This window comes from Trichoplusia ni, chromosome 11, assembly GCF_003590095.1.
Source record: "Trichoplusia ni isolate ovarian cell line Hi5 chromosome 11, tn1, whole genome shotgun sequence".
Lineage (NCBI taxonomy): Eukaryota > Metazoa > Arthropoda > Insecta > Lepidoptera > Noctuidae > Trichoplusia > Trichoplusia ni.
In genome coordinates this window covers 5,021,220-5,037,027 of record NC_039488.1, presented here as the reverse complement: position 1 = coordinate 5,037,027, position 15,808 = coordinate 5,021,220, and the positions used below count along the sequence as shown (strand labels likewise).

The window sequence follows — 15,808 nt, the reverse complement described above, 5'->3', positions numbered from 1 at the left end:
AACTTTCCATGACTTCCAACTAAGTAATATCATAATGTACCCGCTGTCCATACAAGTGTACAACCACAACTTCTTAGTAAAGTGTCTTGGCATTTAATTTTAAGTTATTAAAAAGTCCCACCTTGTAAAATCTATTTCTATTCTTCGTTCCACTTTTGCTAGTTTCTTTTTAAGACTTGGGCTTCAAACAAACTCTCGTTCTTACCAATACCAAGTTTCGACTGTTAGAAACTATGGAAACTTTAGATAAAACAACCTTTACAATTTCAGCGCGGATTATGGATGCACGCCAAAATATAAGAAGCGATGTTTCTTTTTATTTTATTGGCGATCGATAATTTTTCGGATTTATTTTTTAAGAACTGTGTGCAAACATGTCTCCAATGGTGCCATACAGCTGTTTCGCCATACGACGGACTAAAAAAAAATTGTTGGTCTATTCCAATATACACCCTGTAGGTATGGTAGCATTTACCTTAGACAATGTCTATCTTTTGAGTAACTTTCCTTCCATAGTATACTGAACTCAATATTTTAAAAGTTCAATTTTACTGAAGAGTAGTTTGAAACTCTGAACTACACGCTTAGGTGTGGAGTGAATAGTTAGCTACATATTTATAACTTACATCAACCTGCTGATCAAGAAAGCAAAGAATGTTTTATTATGGCCCAAATTTGATTGGGACAAAAATAAAATTTCCTACAATACATGTATAGCCGGTGGCTGAGTCGCAGCCACACGAATCAATCGATTATAGGTTAAGCAACGCTTGACACGGTCGTTCAGTCAGTAACCGTCTATTTTCTACCTATTACCTCCATGCTTTCAAAGATTACAAAGACAACGTATATCTACACAAAACAACTAAATAATATTAACAGAAATTCTTGTAACAATACATAATTCTTGTACATGAAAACCTTTTTTAATTTGCTAAATTAATATGGCTCCACAAAATCATAGGCTTACGCAAAAACCTTGTGACTTACGACTCGCAGTCACGTTCGTTGCTTTCTCATTTGGGGCTCATTTGTACCAGTTTATTATAAACCATTGCCTTTTCAATGCTGCTTTTTATAGAAGATTTCATATTTGTTTATATTATTGAAGTTCGACTGAAGTTTAGTAATATCATTTTTCTATGAAGAGTCGCCATGGACAATTAACTATCGGCGTAAAACAACAACGATATTAGGGTAAAGTACCTTTAGTCGTACCAGCGCTTAAGTCGTACCACGTCGATATCTGCGCACCCGTCATGAAAAGGTGGCATCTAGCAGTGCAATATGGTTCTACTAAGTACCACGGATAAACAGCAACACGCGGCGGCTTGCCGGAATTCGCGATCAAAAAATAATGAAAAAGTAAGTTTTTTGCACAGTTTTCACTAATTTTTTTACGTCATTCATAAGCAATTTCACAAAAGATTGTGTTGAAACGAATATTTTTTTGATTCATGTCTGTTTTTATAGTGTTTTCTGGTTGATATGAGCTAGGTTAAATGGTAAACGGTTTCTAGGTTATGTTTTTAATTTTGGTTTTAAACTTTGTACACCCCGCTGCCTAACTCGTACCTGCATAAACTTCTTAATTCGTACCGGTACGACTTAGGTGTTACAGAGATATTTTTTGCTAATTTATTTCTTTTCCTTTAGGTGATCAATATGGCAAAGAAAATTTATAACTCTTGGAAGCAAGATGACATAGATGAACACAAAAAGGAACACAATTCACAAATAAAAAAAGAAAGATAGACAGAAAATCTAACAAAGATAAGAAATTAGATGCTAAAGAAAATTGGTTGTGCAAACTAACAACACTAAACAAGATCGCAAAGAAAATATGACCCTATGTATTAAATGCAAAGGATGGGTACATGATTTATGTGCAGATCTCGAAATTAAAACTAAAAATTACATTTGTGATATATGCATTTAAAAAATGATAGTTTTATTTCCCAGAGGTACTCATTATTACGAAACTACTACTAACGTTTTTTTATTGATATATTTATAAGTAACACTGAAACTGGTCTCGTAGCATATTAGTCTACGCAGTTTTTTAATTGTCCTTAGAATTCCAGTTGGAAATATATATGTTTACTCTAAGTACGACTTAGGCCATGGATGGTACGATTAAGGCAACCGGTTGCCTAAGTCGTACCGAAGGAAGGTTTTTGTAAAACCTATAAAAACATTTTATAAAAAGATTTTCATATGTCTTATTTATCTTTGTTGATTCGTTAATAAATGAAGTATTTATATATGCAAAGATTTTTCTTTTATTTATATTACAATAGAAATTATAGCTATTTTCCTTGAACTGGTACGACTAAGGCGACCTTACCCTAAATGTATAATTCTTGATCTAATTATATCTAACGAGACCCTTGTTCACAGATATTCCACCAAAAATAGATTAAGTTTCAGTAAGTCATAAAAAAACTGTTTTTCATTGAAAAGTTACTTTTGAAAATCAGATTGGAAATGGTAACTTTTTAAATGACGTGGTGACTAAAATGATGTTAAAAAAAAACATTTTGGTATACGACATAACGTTAAAGTCATTGTTCATTGTGAAATTCAAGCATAAACTGAATCGAAAACCTCTGAAACACATAACGTGTATAGCAGCCAATCAAACGAGAAATCTTCTCGCCATATAAAGTCATACTCCAACTTCCCAAACTCGACGAGAGCAACCGATTGAAACTTGTTAAAAACACCCCTATTCAATTAAACCCGTTCACACAAATGTAATCGAGTTATTCGTATAAATGTGGGGTATAGAATAATTTTAACTTGCGCCATGACAGTTTACGGAGGGTTGACTTGCATGTGTCACGCGTCACATGCTTTTGTCACCAGCACCGTGCAGGCCGACGGATGACGTCACCAAGTGTTAGGCGTAATTGTTTTGGAATCTTGTTGCCTTTCACGAAGTCTTCAAGCCGTGGAAGCAGTTTCATTTATGTAGTAGCTGCGTTAGATTATGTTTACACTTTTTTGTAGTGTTTTCCGCATGTAGAACTAAAATACATTCCACAACAACAGCAAACAATTTTGAAGTATCAGTACAAGTATCATCCAAGGAACGACTCATCTGAGCTTAGAATTACTAGCGTCTAACTACCTGTAATGACTGCCAAAGACGTATAAACAATAGCCGGAACCCACAATAAAACTTGTAATAACAAAAATGGTCACCATCCAATGTCCGACCGTACCATGAGTAGCTTAACCTATGCAGTTGCAGCTTAGCCACGAGCTCCCCTACAACACTATACAATAAATCTTACGTTATAAAGCAAGCACACAGCGCCTCGCATTACATTGCACCTCGGGACTAACTGCACAGTTACCAGTACCTAGCTGAGTGTTAAGTGGACATGCAATGATCCAGATTAACGCCTCATAATGAGGTCCCCCGGCGATCTCCACTTCCACACCTCTCCTTGTCTTGGGAACATTAATATAGTTTTCCTTGTAATGTGAGACGGTGAAATGTTTGTGCGACCCATTTGTGCAAAGATGACGGTATAAAACTATTAGTTTTGTGTGTGGTTTGTTGAGTTTTATTTGTAATGTTTTTTGTAATCACCAGAAAAACTTGTAATGATAATTGAAATGAAACTACTTTTACGGATTTTGTCGCGGTTTAATTTTAGATTTTAGTTCCCGACGTTTCGAAACCTTTGCAGGTATCATGGTCACGGGCATGGTCTGCCCGTGACCATGATACCTGCGTAAAAGTAGTTTCATTTCAATGTCTAACATTCGCGTAAACCTAAGAAACCACTTTGTAATGATAAGTTTATTTTTGCTTTGTTTAGGAAGCAAAGGAGGACAAAGAAGAAGATTTAAAACATTTTAAAACCCACGTTTTTAAATATCACTCTATTAAATGTTTTCCAAAATCGGTCCAGCCGTTTTTGTAGTTATAAGATTGAAGCTACCCTGAAAATTTCAGCCTGCTGGCTTACCGGGAAGTGCCTCAAAATTTGGTTGCCTCAATCCAATCGGAACGGCAAACAAACAGACAAGAAAAGTGAGTGTATAAAAACGTGGGAAAAACTATTCTATATCTACATATCTAATCTATTTTAGATTATCGGTTTATCGGGCACGTCCTACTCGACGTTTAAACTTCACCACCCTGAATGTAAAAACTCTATTTGTAAGCATACCTCTTCATCTCCGATCGATGTAAATGTAACCCTCACCGAAGGTACAATAGTTGATGAAGTGTCCTCAAAGCTGCAATACCTCCCGGCCTTGCCCCCATTGTATCTAGGCTAATCACAATTCTACTTGTATATAATCATAGTGTCGTAACTCAGACGCGGACTAATACTTAGCTGGGAATGCCGCATGAATATGCTTGTAATTGAATTTGTATTTACCCGACTGCGGAGGAAGGGATAGTGTTAATGTTGTATGTATTGTTACGACATCTGAAAAGGATGAGAATTTGTACCTTTTGTAAGATCTAAGCCTCGAGTTTTCTCAGTGATTGATTCTTTTCTAGGCGAAAATCATTATGCGAAGGAATTCAATCTGATGTACGATAAATGCTTCGTACAAAAATATAACTATACGCTTTCTTCAAACCAAAATACATATATAAGAGTTTACCATTATTTACATATAAAAGTTTAATAGTATGCAATCAATATTTAAAATACGCGCTCTAAAGATAACACGGCACACTCGAAAATATAGCACAAAATTTAAAATTTAAAATCAATATAAACATCAAAACAAATAATCGAATTGGAACATTTTACACAACGCCCGCGTTCCGTCGCTCATAAAAATATATTAACTCGTATAAATTTGGCATCGCCAGCGATTTATTTGTCACTTAAACGATACGCTCTCGTTGATCGTAAACAGGGCTCATCAAACGGGCGCGGATTATTGCCGACATGCACGCTCCTATAAACTAAAGATTCCCTTTTTAATACTTAACAGAGTTCACAAAAAAAGAGAGTTATTTATTTTTAAGAGAGTATAAAAAGTGAAAAGTTTTCGATAGGTAATTGTCATGAGCTCGTTTTTCTCAAAACAGTAAAATATTACTGCAAAAAATAACTTGAAAAAACAGTGGAACGGCAATACAATCGTATTTCTTAAAATTATATGTTTACTTTTTTTACTAAGTATCAACATATCCCTTTAAATGCAACTAGCTTTATGTCCTATAAGACTTCTATACAGTTTATTTGAAAATAAAGTCTTATAGAATATGGTTGCACGCCAAGAAAACTTACAGTAGCTTATACTCATAAAACCAACTACATACTTACTAGTTTCTCTCTACATTCAAAGTTGAGAAAAAAAGCGAAAGAAAACCCTCTCGAACGCACATTCAGGGCCGGCGGTCTCCTCGATAAATCAGTTTCCATTTAATCCAAATGTTTTTGACATGAATAATTCTAGAGAAGCGGTTTACTGGCTCACTCGATCGCATAAAGTTGCCAAATCGGATGTCACCGAATATACCTAATCGATTACAGCCTCCGTCCCAACCCTAATAACGACCGAACTCCAATGTAAATTTGCATTGATGAATAGAATATCCATTTAAAAGAAATGCTAGGAAAACATTCTTGTGATGGATGGCCTTGTCATCCAGACTTCGATTACATTTGACGAAATGCGATATACGAACCGAAATGCATTAACATTCATGCCGACTCACTCTGGGCTAACGTCGTGTCGACCGAAGATAAAATATGTAGCGAGGGTGTTTCATTAACCATTATGTAAACGACGTGACGTAAACATTCCATATTCATGCAAACATCCTGTATAATAAAAGTTGTTAGATAAATATCCCTGAAATATGGTGAAGACATTGTCTGACTCGGAAGTCTGAATTCACGAGCCAACGAAAAACTTTAAACTTGAGAACTAACGACGGTTCGGAAACTTCTTTTAATTCAATATTGTTGATGTTGAAGTATTTTTGTAAGTTTTCGTTTAGTTATTGGAATACAAATATTTTATTAAAAGGTAAATAATAGGTAAGCATAGATTTATTTTTCTGATTACTGCGATATTAGTCGTAGCAAAAATGGAATGTTAATCATTTTTGTAGTTGCATTTTTCTTGCACAGCATTTCGTATTGAGTATCATTGTGCAAAGAATAAATATGAGTTGAATGTTTAAAAAATGACCAAAAACCTCAAAAACCCTTTCATCAAACATTACAAAGGCAACACATACCCTCGTCCCTCCACAACGTCACAGCATCAAATTACTTTGGTCCCAATCATCGTGATATCCGTTACTCGCAACTATGCCGGCTTATATGCGTCATAAACATAGATTAAGCATTAATCCAAACAAGCCATTATTTTGTTAGGTGCCTAATAACTTACCTGACAAAGGAGGATGACAGGTTTACGTACACGGCTTTCCCCACTAATTGTAGCCAGCTTTTCGTAATAATCTACTGCTAAGGGTTGTGTGAAGGGTCTCAGAAAACGCGTTTTGTCAAACCACCATTTACATTTTGGACAGCTGGACTGTTTGATGGAGGTCTGTCACATAACACCAATCCTGTTCGACGACTCGATTATGATGTAACTGATAAAGGATAAAAATAAAAGCATTTATATCTGAGAAGAAATATTATATAAACGTACATAATATATTATTAGTATTGGGTATTGATGCAAACAGTTTGCTTGTATAATGCTTTCATTTCTGTGTATTTTATTATGCTTTGAACACTAATTATTTTATACATAGCAAAGAGGCCAGATCAACGAATATCTCTGTGAAAGACAAAACTTAATTAAAATATCTGATATTGTATTTAAACAATGTAGATATAGGGTGGCCAACTGTAGAATGTACAGTCACGAACAAAAAGATATACGCAAGTCGATTGAATACACAGAACTGATTCATGATTTTATGAAATTTTATTTTTATTTTTGGATACACAAGACATATTCGGTAGCTTCAGAAGTGATTTTCTTTACAATCGCTTTCAACTATTTCTTCAAGAGAACATCCTTTTGTCCGCGACTGTACATAGGTCTAGGTACTGTCAGGGCTTTTGAAGCGTAACTCCTCAAGGAATGTCGGTCCTAAAAGTTTATAATTACTTAACAAAGATCAGTGGGACGATAGGCTAGCACGTGAACCAGCCGAGTGTGCGACCTCAACAATAATGTGGCACTTGGAGTATGTAGAGAATAAATTAGTGTAGAGCGCTTTAATGTTTAAAGAAATATTTAGGTTCACAATTTTATAAAAAATGTCAGGTGCATAAATTAAATAGACAACCTTTTTCAAAAGACTTTAAAGAGGAAGTTCTTAAATTGAGGGAATAATAAGGAGCTCGTGTCTAAACTACAACTGCAAAATTGTGTCATCACAGGTCAAGGTGCACTAGGTGCGTTCGGTACTTGGATGTTTGACCATTTATGTCATAACGAGTTCCTCCGTCACGGCTGTTTTTCGTACATCTTTAACAGTCGTTATGGGTAGCAGCAAAAAGTCTAAAAACCAGTATGACTAGGGCATGTCGTGTTTGCCTAGGCGAATGCATCAGATACACAGTTCATCACTCACAAGAGATTTAGTGTACGAACAGAAAAGCAAATAAAACGTACAATGCTACACAAATAGCCATGTTTTCTACACTGTTTTCATAAAGTCAATAAATAAATAAACTTCATCGGAAAATATTTGTGAGAGGTACAACGAATGGAGAAAAATATTTATTTAAATGAATGTAAAGAAAAATCTGTCAAATGCGAATCGGAATCGCGACTCTCAGGGTTCTGTAGATATATAATGGCTAGTATATATCTGTATGGAATAGGCTACAGAAAAAGAATGCAAAAACAATCCTATCAAATTCATGACCGCACTAACCGTCGCTTACCCTCCATTATTATTATTTTTATCTTAGTGGAAACAAAAAGACATCATCTGTGAAAATTTCAACGGTCTAGCTATTAAGGTTAATAACATATCTGGGGACAGACGGACGGAAAAACAAACAGACGGCTAAGACTAAGTAATAAGATTTCGTATTTTGATAGTAACTATGATTCATTATTAAATGACGTAAAGGTTTACTCACGCGTATGTATCAGGGTAGCCCGACTAGTTTCGGACCCAACCGGTGTCCTTAATCATGAACAGACACGGCGGGATCGCGAGTCGAATCGAGTCGAATTGGGTCCGAAACTAGTCGGGCTACCCCGATAAATACGCGTGAGTAAACCGTTACGTCATTTAATAATAAGATTTCGTATTTACGCTTTCGACTACGGAACACCAAAAATGTAAATTGAAGTGACAAGTTGTGTTTTTTTAAGGTTCCTTTCCTCGGACTGGGTGCGATTGCTCACGTATCACATTAAGTGGGAATGCATTCCGTCGGCGACTTGCTCAACGACAAACGATTTGTCAACGAATTTAGCAGAATGCATTGCGATTTTATGTGAAAATTTTTATCTGTTGACGCCGCCTTGTGAGTGAGTCGTAAAAGTCTAAATTGTTGTTATGTAATAGTAGTATTTATGATATATACGTATATAAGGTAGGTACTAAAATACCTTATACGTAATTCTGTAACTTAGGTGATGACCTGTCCGTTTAGGACGATATCGCAGCTTCAAGTCCTAAAATTCATATTAGACCGATGAAATTGTAAATTGTATATATGCAAAAATTCGCAGCGCTAAATAACTTTAAATTGGTATCGTATTTGAGTGCCACATAAGTGCTTTATCAAAATTATGGATAAACGGGGTTTTTTATTTAACCTAAATGAGATATCTGTGAACCAGCGTTTTATTATGAATTTAGTTTATGGAACTCTTTTTGAATCGCCTAAACACCGAACATGACTTAAGCGCTCTATCATATGCATACTCCTTACTATCCTCCAGGTCTCGGAGATAGCAAGATGCGCCAGCAGCCGAGCGACGTATCTCAGCATCATTCGCTACGTCCGACCTTATCTCTAATGATATACCACACCATTACTCCCACTCACACGCTACCACCAGTCATTCTACGTGCTATTCATAGTTTAACTTTACTTAACATCGAAAGATGTTTGTGACAATGACAGCTGCCGGTTACATCTGACGTCACACAGATTACGTAGCCAAAATTTATGACGCAAAAGACGTAATCAGAGAACTCCACGTATTTACCTTAAATCATGCGGTATTGTCTAAAGTAATGGCGAAATAATGTGAGTGGAGGCTGATTGCCGACAGGTGCACGCCTCAGCTGAATACTAAATACGTTCTACGTATTAATATATACGGCATTCAGTTCAACATTCATTAGTTAGCATTTCATTTCATTCGAACAGCTTTACCGTGGTAAACGACGTTTTGTCCCCGCATAATTTATTCAGCATTGAAGCAATATTAATGCTTTGGAACAGAAATAGCCCAGCACATGTGTACATTAGTATTTACGCAGAACAAGATCAACACGTTGTATTGACGTGTGAAATAATTAATCACTTTAATACGACAGTTAATACTGATTATTAAGCTTTATTGATTTGGTGGTTATGTTCTTGACAAAGCTATTTATGTGTATGGTAAATAGTTTGAACAACTTCCTTCATGTGTACTCTCTGTATTTATTTTCAGATTATTCATTTATCTACACTTCATCGGTTTTGGTACTTGAAAAAATCTTGGTGTGTTCTTTTGTTTAAAAATAACGCGACTAAAAGCCAGTGTAACGCAACTATAAATATTACTGAGTCACGCATGCCACTGAAGTTTCTATAAAAGAGACTCCAAAATTATTTACTTTTTTAAAGACCTCAACCTCTAGAGAAGTTTACATACAATACATCTATAGATAAATTGGAAAGTAAAAGATACATATTTCATATTTTTTGTCCCTATTGTTGCTTTTAAACAGTATCCAGCCAATTGCAACCAATAGATAAAAAAAAATAAGAAAAAAAAAATCACTTCAATTGCAATTTCACTGAAAATCGAATCAAAATACCTTCTACTAAAATCATCTTATCCTGTCGTTATAATTCGCAGTGAACAAGAGTCCAAGTACCAACTGTAGTTAAACAAGTGTCGACGGTGCCGTCCCAATTTTTGTAGAATCGTAAACCCGTAAGATTTAGTGAACGGTCAGAGTTTTAACGAGGCCCGTGTCCTCCGTCCAACCCTCCTCCGGAATATAGTTTTACGACGATCGCTAGTGAGCCATTAAACAATTTTCACCGGCTGTAGGCCTAGCAACCTACCACACCCAAAGTCAAATTATGTAAGGTGTGCGAGAGAGATACCGCTAGGCGTATTGTGTGCTGTCTTTCCTTTACATCTGCAATTTTTTTTTCAAGAGGTGGTCGTCGGGTCCTTTGTTATAATGAGCTATGGTTTTTTTTTTTCAATTGATAATGACGTTGCGTTTTTATAATAGTTTTAACACGTAACACGCTTTTTTAATCAATGTATTTTGTACATAAAACGACAAACTAGAATGAAATTTTCATCAAGAAATGATTACTATAATGAAATAGGCCAAAGTTATGTCTTAAACACAAGTTATTGAAATCCTTACCCTCCTGAAGCAATCAGAAAAACCATCACTCCGCAATGTAAGTAATTAAGTCAACATTTATCCAATAAATCTGCGAGTTCTAAAATTCCATTTACCTATAAAGAACACCTTATTTTAGTATCAGTAAACTATTACTATGTTCAAGTCCTATTCGACTATAACAAACTAAGAATTATCTTCTTCCCCACTTCATGAGAAGGAACATGAATAAAATTCATAATTGTGATGAATATCGTAAAATCAAACAAAGTGTGTGATCCCGTCAAGCTTCCTCACGTGCCTTCATAATGAACAGTAACAACTAAACAAACAATTATCATATAAAGTGTTCTCGACAGTTTCAAGCTGTATAGTTACTCACAAACTCACAAGTTACTGGTCTATATTTAGAACAGAACTATCCTATTTGATTATATGAGAAATTCATCTGGTATATTACATATCTAATACTATTCTATAAAGGTCAAAGTTTGTGAGAAAGTATATTTAGTTTGTCAGTGTTTCACGATTTGTCATGGACACTGGGATTAACACAGACTTTGTAGCGATTGTCGACATGAAAGCAAGTTGTTACTGCCTTGTCGTTCCATATTCTATAGATCGTTATCCATGCCTTATAGAATATTAAACGACTGACAAACATAGAAACTTGATTTGAATGAATTTATCAATCGTTTGCGCTACGATAGTATAAAGCTTATCACTTAGTGCAGCGAGCAAATGAAGACAATAAGTGGAGTCGTCGTGACAAAACGGCACGAGATAGAAACCTCTCGTCTGTAACAATACGCTTTGTGTCACTCCAATCTCAAAAGGATATTCGGATGTATTGAACTCGAGAGAATTTCACTCACATTCAGCCATTCAAGGGAATCTCACGGAAATTCCTCGTGAAATTTTCACATAATCCAACGCAGTACCCTGAGGACAACCCCATTGTTTAGAAAAAAATGCGGAAAATCAGAAGCGGCCCGTACGGGTCTTGGGGAAAACTCGCCCGGCTCGATCGTTTTACACTAAATGTAAAAAATGGTATGCGCCCCGAAATGGTTTCAGAGATTATGATTTGAGAGCGCATTTGATGAGGGTTGTACGATACGTGCTCGTTTTCAAGTAACTTGTGTCGCGGTAAAGTCGATATTTGCCAAGTGCCAGTCTGTTTACGAGCTATTCAAACAAACAAACGTTCCCGACAGAGCTTTGTTTAATTAAGATAACTTTACCACTCACAGTAATGCGCGTTACCTCGACGAATGTCACCCACACGCTTACAATTAAAGCGCCCAAAACTTGTGTGCGATAAAATAAAGTTCAGCTCAAGGCGCTCAGGTTCCTTGATGTATGACTTCGTTACATCTCGTTATAGTGTCATGTCATTGTTTTAAGAAAATCTAAATTATTTTTCAAAAGATCTTCAATTACTGCGTTTTTCATAGCTCAATATGCATGATGAATTCTTTAAGTAATTAGTAAGTGAGTCCGAAATAAGATGTGTGATAAAAGTTCCTATTAAAAGGCAAAGAGCGAGCATAGAGCCGGCGCAGAGCCAGCGTAGAGCCGGCGTAGAGCTTGCGTAGAGCCGGCGTAGAGCTTGCGTAGAGCCGGCGTAGAGCGGGCGTCTCCCTTCCACAAGTGCAACAGTCTTACTCCAAAAGCTGGCGGTAGGCCCCTTGATGAAGCAACTTCAAACAAAAAGTAATTTCTAGTACAACAAACGCTCTGCCCGCACTTTGTCGGGCATTTCTTTGTGACAATCCGCCATAACAATAGCACTTCATTCGAACATTATTTTCTCATACACTTTTGTTGCGAGGAGATGGTCGCGCCAACAATTGCTTGCTATTCACAATTCGTTACAGAAATACGCTTACAAGTTTATCCGCTGTGTATAGGACTTGTCTCTGTTTATTTACTATGTTGCCTCAAGTCTTTTCTTACACATATATATATAAACACAGACAACCTTTTACTTAAGTATAAAGGTCTACAAATATGTAATTGCAAAAAGAAAAATGGCATTACAATGACAGTTGTTACTTTAGCAGATAAGTTCAAAACAAGTTTAAAACCGAATAATAATACTGCTATATCGGAAGAAATATTATTAGTTGGCAAAGAAAACAGAACAGGTTAAATTCAAAAACATCACCCATCCTTCTTTCGCTTTCGGATAATAAAACAACTTACGTCTAGTCTAAATAACAGATGTCTTTGTAAACTAATGAGGTATTAGCAGAACTCTTGTTTATATTCGTACAGACGATTAGGCTAAACCTTAATGAAATATGAGTCTTTACGCGATGTTCAAACTAAGGGTATAGTGATGTGCAAACCGTATGCGAGCATTTAACGAATCATTGTATTTCCATATGTTATACTATCTCTTATGCCCATATATTAGCTGTTGTCCGCTTGCAGCCTGATACAAATCAAGAATGATCCAGAATTTTTAACTTATGACTTGTACTGTATAAAATGTAACATGGCGGCAAAAAGAATCATCACTTTATTTTTCTAGCTTCATTAGTATGGCAAAATATCGTCGTATAAATCTTTATAGATGGCACTACGCTGGCATAACACAGAAATCTGCTTTTGCATCAACATCATGATTAGGTTTCCGTAACAAAAGGGTAAAAACCACACCTTATTACTGAGAATCTGTCCGTCCGTCCATCACATATTTCAGCTGCCGATATAGCAGTAAAGGTCACTCAATGAATAGGTTTGTGATACACCAACTCATTTTTCTGCCTTGCACTTGACCGGTTTTTTTCTTAAGACATTAAATATAAATAAACAAAAATTCCACAACTTTCACACAACGCCATCTATTCTCAAACTAATCAAGCTTGTATTATGAGTACTAGATAACTGATAAACACACTTATGTATTTCTAAATACATACACAATATATACAAATTACACCTAGACAAACGATCATGCTCATCACACAAACATTTTTCCGGGTGGGAATCGAAGACCTCAGGGCCACTGACCACTAGACCAACAGGCCAGTCTAAACACTGTTCCTCGCATTGCGATTACTACCTGTCATTACAATTTACATACATACATACATATGTACATTCAGCGGCTGTCTGTATATTTGGTTAGAACACAGCCTTAGTGCTAATTGTCGTGATGCCTGCGAACCGTACGAATTATAAAATGTTCACAGCATCATCTGCTCATTTATTAAACAGAATTATCTTTATTTGCTCCTCTCAGGAGTGGATTAAGGGAATAATTACGTCTTGAGTATGATAGCTAGATTAACAAATGAGTTTTTGTGTTGTGTTCATTATAGAAGGTTTTAAATGTCGTAATTTTCTTTTTTAGATTGAAAATGTAAAACTGTTTTGATTCTAATTATCTGTGAGTAGAAAACTATAATTAAAAAGTATATTGGTTAACAATATGTAAATACATTTGCTTTGGATCACTAACAGGTAACCGTAACAGTACATGTTATAACTTTTTTTTGTCTATTTTCTAAATGCGTTGTGGCTCCTTTTTTAAAAATATAGCTATTTTAGGCTTTAGTAATATAATGCTTTGCTAAATATCTGTACTTAAGTTACAAACAACTATCACAATTCAAACAAAAACAACAGCTATAAAACAAAACTCACAACAATAGGCAAAAATAATAAAAATAAACACGAAATACTTCCTTACATTCCTGAATAATGAACCCCACATCCAGACAGTTCAATTAATTATTATAATTCACTCTGTCCATTAAACGTACACTGAATTAAATTTTAATTCGCAGCGAGCTACGCAAACTATCCCGTGTGATAAATAGGCAACATTGTCGAATGTGAAGAACTTTATGAACTGAACCATACTTTTGTGTAAACATCAGATCATAAATTACTCTTATCGTATGAAAAATGATGGTTTACAACACTATGTGTTAATTCATTTATAATATTAATAATTAGTGGGATGATGGGTGTTGAAAGAATTAGTTTTGTTGTAGTGGTATGTACTTTTTAGGGTTATCATAGGCCTAGGATTTTCCCAACTATGTTGGGGTCGGCTACGAGTCCAACCGGTTTCAGCTAAGTACTAGTCTTTTACAAGGAGCGACTGCCTATCTGACCTCCTCAACCCAGTTACCTGGGCAACACGATACCCCTTTGTTTAGACTGGTTGTCAGACTTTTCAAGCTTCTGACTACCTGTAACGATTATCAAAGATGTAGGAAGCAATGAATAGCAAGATCAAGCATAGCTTAACCTGTGAGCGTTTCGCTTATGCGGTTATAACTTAGCCACGAGCTCCTCCTATGTACTTTTTAGGGTGCGATATCTAAATGGTTAAAACATGAACCGTTAAAGCTAGACGGTTGAAGTTTTCATAGATTATGACTTTTTGCTAAAATGTGAAAGCATAACAGATAGGCAGACGAAGTTTATTTGGCATTTAAATGATTTGATATTAATTTTTAAAAAGAATCAAGAAACAAATAGCCTGTACCTATATATACACAGTAAATGTACCACATCTTTTAAAAACTCAGTACCTACGACCTATAAACAATAATACAATGCCCTTTGTACCAATAAACCTAATTAACAGTCTTAACATTAGGTACGTTAAGATCCTATTCATATGGATTCAAATTGGGTTAGTTTTCTTTCAATATTATCAAAATAGCCTTAAACAAAGCAGAACCCAACAGTATTGCAAATAAATTAATAGAAGCAGTACCCTGTTGCCTCTAGAGGTGCTACGAGGAAAACGCAAGTTAAACTTCAAAATGGTTTATTTTAGAGTTTTCCTTGAGTTTTCTTGGCTCCAAAAACTCCTCGATTTAGCTAAATAATGTTGAACGTGATAAAGTCACATTGACATCCACGTCCCTTAGTTGTCGTCTGCAATTTGCGAGGTCTGATAAGCTGCACAATCTTTGCTGTTTTCCTTACACTTAACGTGATGTATGCCCGCTAATTATTACGGAAAATGTTCCTTGAAATAAACATTTACAAGGTCTTTGTTCAAGGAATAGGAAGTGGAGTGTTGTGGGACCATTTTAGATGCTTGCACACAGACTGGTATTGTCTGAGCTGATTGATACATTGTTCTTAAACAGGTCTTTGATTGTGCAAGCGAGGTGAAGCTATGTGCAGTGTTGTCTGGCTTCTTCAATGAAAACAGCTCTAAGATTCGTAAGTGTCTATACACTGAGAAATACTACACACATAAATTAA

The 15,808-nt window shown here is 35.7% G+C and overlaps 1 long non-coding RNA gene across 1 annotated transcript; it reads left to right on the top strand.

Annotated features, from left to right (window-relative positions):
• The first annotated feature begins 1,029 nt into the window (after positions 1–1,029).
• Positions 1,030–1,943, top strand: LOC113499025. Its single transcript, XR_003401059.1, has 2 exons — positions 1,030–1,365; positions 1,657–1,943. It is a non-coding gene; the product is annotated as an uncharacterized LOC113499025 (long non-coding RNA).
• The last annotated feature ends 13,865 nt before the right edge of the window (positions 1,944–15,808 follow it).